The sequence below is a fragment of the Mesoplodon bidens genome (assembly GCF_964165515.1).
Source record: "Mesoplodon bidens genome assembly, chromosome: 10".
Classification (NCBI taxonomy): Eukaryota; Metazoa; Chordata; class Mammalia; order Artiodactyla; family Ziphiidae; genus Mesoplodon; species Mesoplodon bidens.
In genome coordinates, this window is record NC_138172.1 from 46,555,205 (window position 1) to 46,561,497 (window position 6,293).

Here is a 6,293-nt window from a genome sequence, read left to right on the forward strand (position 1 = left end):
GGATTTTCACAGAGTTGTACTTGTGGCCCAGAACTGCTCTGGCTGAAAGTGAACTCAGGTCCAAGAAATGAAACACTAAGCATTTTGTCTTTATAGGCTTTAGATGTTCAATCCTTATTCACTTATGTTTTTCGTTTAAGAATTATGAAAGTAATACATGCTCACTAAAAACAGATTCATAAATAATAGAAGCATGTAAGGTAAAAAGTGAGAGTTCCAGAAACCCCCTAGAGATGTGATACGCATTTTATTCACACTCACACTGCATGCAAATGAAAATATAATAAAGTAGGATATCTTTGTTTGTCAACTCACTATTTGTACTTTACTATATTTACTATGTTCTCTATCCGCCATCTGGGTTGACCCAATTCTTATTCATGACTGCATGGAACTCCCAGGCAGGGACGTATCATATTTCATTTAGCTGTTCTCATTATGATGAACATTTAGATGGCTCAGACTTTTCACCCATTCTGGACAATGCTTCCATGAACATCTTTGCATGGTGTGCAAGTATTTCTGCTAGCTAGGTTTCTATGGGTGGGTTTCTGCATCAAAGTATATGGGCATTCTTTATTTTCAGAGAAACTGCCGAATTCCCTCCAAAATGGTGGTGTCAATTTACCCTCCTACACAGAGGGTAGGGGACTTACTGTTTTCCCTACACCTCATCAACACTTGCTATTCTCAAACTTTTTGTTTTTAATTCATCTGATAGGGAAACCTATTTTTAATTTTCATTTTTTATTGAAGTATAGTTGATTTACAATATCATGTTAATTTCAGGTATACAGCAAAGTAGTTCAGTTATATATCTATAGTTTCAGATTATTTTCCATTATAGGTTATACAGGATATTGAATATTGTTCCCTGTGTTATACAGTAAATCCTTGTTGCTTATGAGTTTTATGTATAATAGTTTGTATCTGTTACTCCCAAACTCCTAATTTATCCCTCCCCATCCCTGTTCCCCTTTGGTAACCGTAAGTTTGTTTACTATGTCTGCAAGTCTGTTTCTGTCTTGTATATAGATTCATTTGTATTATTTCTTAGATTCCACATATAAGTGATATATAATATTTGTCTTTCTTTCTCTGGCTTACTTCACTAAGTATAATATTCTCTAGGTCCATCCATGTTGCTGCAAATGGCAATATTTCATTCTTTTTTAAAAAATATTTATTTATTTATTTATTTAGGCTGCACCAGGTCTTAGTTGTGGCATGTGGACTTCTTAGTTGCAGCATGCAAACTCTTAGTTGTGGCATGAATGTGGGATCTAGTTCCTCAACCAGGGATTGAACCCAGGCCCCCTGCATTGGGAGCATGGAGTCTTACCCACTGGACCACCAGGGAAGTCCCAATATTTCATTCTTTTTTTTTTTTTTTTTTTTTTTGTGGTACGTGGGCCTCTCACTGTTGTGGCCTCTCCCATTGTGGAGCACAGGCTCCGGACGCGCAGGCCCAGCGGCCATGGCTCACGGGTCCAGCCACTCCGTGGCATGTGGGATCCTCCCGGACCAGGGCACGAACCCGTGTCCCCTGCATTGGCAGGCGGACTCTCAACCACTGCGCCACCAGGGAAGCCCTTCATTCTTTTTTATGGCTGAGTAATATTCCATTGCACATGTATACCACCACATCTTCTTAAATCAAATTGCCTGTTGATGGGCACTTGGGTTGTTTCCATGTCTTGGCTACTGTAAATCATGCTGCTATGAACATAGCGGTGCATGTGTTTTTTTAAGTATAGTTTTGTCTGGATATATGCCCAGGAGTAGGATTGCTGGATCATATGGCAACTCTATTTTTAGTTTTTTGAGGAACCTCCGTACCATTCTCCATAGTGGCTGCACCAATTTACATTCCCACCAACAGTGTAGGAGGGTTCCCTTTTCTCCACACCCTCTCCAGCATTTGTTATTGTAGACTTTTTAAGGCTGGCCATGCTGACCAGTGTGAGGTGGCACCGCATTGTAGTTTTTATTTGCGTTTCTCTAATAATTAATGACGTTGAGCATCTTTTCATGTGCCTGTTGGCCATCTGTATGTCTTCTTTGGAGAAGTGTCTTTTTAGGTCTTCTGCTCATTTTTTGATTGGGTTGTTTTTGTTGTTGTTGTTGTTGAGTTGTATGAGCTATTTGTGTATTTTGGAAATTAACCCCTTGTTTGTCGCATCATTTGCAAATATTTTCTCCCAGTCTACAGGTTGTCTTTTTATTTTGTTTATGATTTCCTTTGCTGTACAAAAGCTTGTAAGTTTGATTAGTTTCCATTTGTTTAGTTTTGCTTTTATGTCTATTGGCTTGGGAGATTGACCTAAGAAAATATTGGTACAATTTATGTTAGAGAATATTTTGCCTATGTTCTCTTCTAGGAGTTTTATGGTGTCATGTCTTATATTTAAGCCATTTTGACTTTATTTTTGTGTATGGTGTGAGGGTATGTTCTAACTTCGTTGATTTACATGCAGCTGTCCAACTTTCCCAACACTACTTGCTGAAGAGACTGTTTTTTTCTTTTTCCCTTTCTTCCATTGTATATTTTTGCCTACCTCTGGATCTATTTATATTGTCTGTTTTTTTTTCCTCCACTGTCTCTCGATATCCTGGGAATTTTGGTTGAATGTCAGACACTGTGTATAAAATATTGCAGAAGCTCTAAATGAGCCTTTAGCTTATGGCAGGCAGGTAGAATTAGGATAGATCGTTTTAATCCAATCACAGAACGGATTGGCTATCAGTCTTTATAAGATTTGGTTTACTTTTTTTTAAAATAACTTTAAAAATAATTTATTTATTTATTTATTTTTGGCTGTGTTGGGTCTTTGTTGCTGCACGCGGGCTTTCTCTAGTTGCCGCGAGCAGGGGCTACTCTTCATTGCGTTGGCTTCTCTTGTTGCGGAGCAGAGGCTCTAGGCACGTGGGCTTTAGTAGTTGTGTCATGTGGGCTCAGTAGCTGTGGCTCGTGAGGTCTAGAGCGCAGGCTCAGTAGTTGTGGCGCACAGGCTTCGCTGCTCCGCGGCATGTGGGATATTCCCACACCAGGAATCGAACATGTGTCCCCTGCATTGGCAGGTAGATTCTTAACCACTGGGCCACCAGGGAAGCCCTGGTTTACTTTTAGTTCACTTTTATTCCTAGGGTGCAGGCCTTTAGGAGTTCCATTTGAAAGCGTGAGGTGCTTACCAGAGTCTCTCTCTCTCTCTCCTTTTTTTTTTTTTTTGGCCACGCGGCTTGCAGGATCTTAGTTCCCCAATCAGGGATTGAACCTGTGCCCCCTGCAGTGGAAGCATGGAGTTCTAACTACTGGACCGCCAGGGAAGTCCCAGGAGTCTTTCTTGTCAGGACTTCAAAACCGATTTTTATCTCCCATCCTTCTGAGGCCACAAAACTTCTGTTGGCTGCCACTTTCTGCTTTGTTTCTCTCAGCCTGCACTGTTTGTGAACTGGTGAATGCCTTGAGATCGTAAACACGTCATTTTTCTGTACCACTGAGAGGATCTTAGCCTCTCAAGCCATAGCTTTCTTAAAAGCTTGGAACTCTAATTTTTGCCTCCTCAGCCCCTCCTCAGACTGCTGACATCTTTGCTCAGATTCTGTATCACTTAAGAGCGTTTCTTTGTTGCTTAGTCTCTTTGGCTGTACCATCCAAGAGCCCACATATGCTTTGAGGGGAAAACAGCATAGAATGTCAGACTCACCTTAATTACTTTTCCATATATCTCTAATCTCAGATCCTCAAACTGTGACTGTCTTGGTAACTCTCCAGTCCCCAAACAGATTTGTTTTAGTCCAGCCTTCTTAGCTGTTTTCAGTGAGAGGTTTTTTTTTTTCCCCTGCAACAAATTAATCTGGCGTTATCCTCCTTTTCTTTGTTACTCTAAATATTGCCTCAGTGAACATCCTTACACATAAACATTTGTCTATATATCTCCTATTTTCTTAGGGTAGACTTGCCATAATGAAAATTTCTGAGTCAAAGGGTACACATTTTTAAGGCTTTTGATACATATTGTCAAGTTGCTTTCCAAAAAGATTGTATCTATTTACATTGCCACTGTCTGTGTGTGAAGGTGCCTAACCCAAACTGTTAATTATTACTTTCTTATATAATATGCCAAGCTTCATAATAAGCAAGGATAGCTTCAAATGCCTGGAACCAATTTATTTTTACCCTTAAAATCAGAGTCGATAATCCAACATTTCTTGAAGATGGGAGCAGATGTAGTTATTGAAAACATATAATGAGATAGGCATGTTATATATGTTACAAGAAAATATTTTGTTTTGTAGAGGGAGCAGATTGGATTGCTGCCCCAATTCTTGACCTGTCGCTACCTGTGTTCTTTGCCATGTGCCTTTTCACTTCAAAGCAGTGTGGTGTACATTTCTATCCCTTGATTCTGAGTTCAGCAATGTGACTTTCTTCGGCCAAAAGAATTGTTAGCAGACACGGTACAAGCAGAGGTGTGAAAAAGCACGCGTATACGGTTGGGCCTGTGCTCTTGCTGTTTTGCCACATTCTTGAGAAGGTACACGCTTGCCCAAGTCCGTTGGATCCAGGAGGAGGGTGAGACATATGTAAGAGAACTGCCCCAGCTAAGCTGCCGCAGTCAACTCACAGACTCATAAGCAAACCGACGGAGGTCAACCAGGGCAGTCCGCTGCCTGACATACACACATAGGAGTTGTAATAAAAAATGACTGTTACTGTAAGCCTGTGAATTTTGGGGTGGCTTGTGGTGCAGCAACAGCCAACTGATAAGACGGTATCATTATATGTATTTTACAGAGGAAAAAACTGGGACTTAGATAGGTTCAACAGGTTTCTAGCTTATATTACCATATTAAGATGTCTCAGTAACCTATGAAATACATCCTATTAATATTATTACCATTTATGGAGAGCAAGCAATTTGCCCAAGGTCACACAGTTAGTAAGTGGTGAGTCAGATGTTGAAGCCAGGCCTCTCTCATTCTAAATTCCATGCATCACCCACCTCATTGTGCTGCTTCTACTAAAGTGGGTATAAAAGGGTGGTGTGACATAGGTAGAGGCATAAGTTAAAAATCTTGCACCCACAGAGCTTACAACCCAAACGAGAATACAAAGTGTACAGATACAAAACATTAAATTAAAGTATATGGTAATTTTATATCAGTGCCAAAGACTTTCAAGGCCGTGTCTCAAGACCACTTCCTCTCAGCTTCCAACATAGTGATCTACAACTACCTGCTTGACATCTCTTAGATGTCTCAATCGTTCCTTAGACTCAATATGTCCAGAACTGACCTCATCATCTTTCCCTACATAGTCCTCTGCCAGCCTTCCCCATCTCAGTGATTGTCCACACATCCAAGCAATTGCTCAAGCCATTAATACAGATGACAGCCTTGGTACCTCCCTCTCCTTTCCTCCCCGTATGCAATCCATCACAACTATTGCCAGTTACCTGCTAAATATCTGTTAAATCTGTTTACTTTTCTTCATCTCCACTGTCTCCATCAACTTGGTCTAAGCCACATCTACCCTTATTTTTTATTTTTTATTTATTTATTTTTTAATTATTTTTTTTGTGGTACGCGGGCCTCTCGTTGTTGTGGCCTCTCCAGTTGGGGAGCACAGGCTCTGGACGCACAGGCTCAGTGGCCATGGCTCACGGGCCCAGCCGCTCCGCGGCATGTGGGATCTTCCCGGACCGGGGCATGAACCCGTGTCCCCTGCATCGGCAGGCAGACTCTCAACCACTGTGCCACCAGGGAGGCCCTACCCTTATTTTTTAAATAGTCTTTTTGAGATATAATTGAAGTAGAATGAATGGCACATATATAAAGTATACAAGTCGATGAGTTACGGCATATGTATCCACTCATGAAACTATCACCACAATCAAAACAATCAACACAGTCACTCCCCCAAAAGTTTCCTCATGTCCCTTTGTAATCATTTCTTCCTGCCCTTCCAGCCCTTCCTGCCTAGGGAACCACTGATCTGCTTTCTGTCCCTATAGACAGAAAGCAGATCAGTGGTTTCTAGAACTTTATCTAAGTGGAATCATACAGTATGTCTGACTTCTTTCACTCAGCATATTTATGTTGTTATTGATATCGCTAGTCCATTCCTTTTTGTTGTTCAGTAGTATTTCATTGCATAGATAGACCACAGGTTATCTATTTACTTCTTGACGGATATTTGGGTTGTTCTACTTTAGCTATATGAGTAGAGTTGCTGTGAACATTTGTGTACATGTCTTTGTATGGATGTTTGCTTTCTTTTATCTTAATTA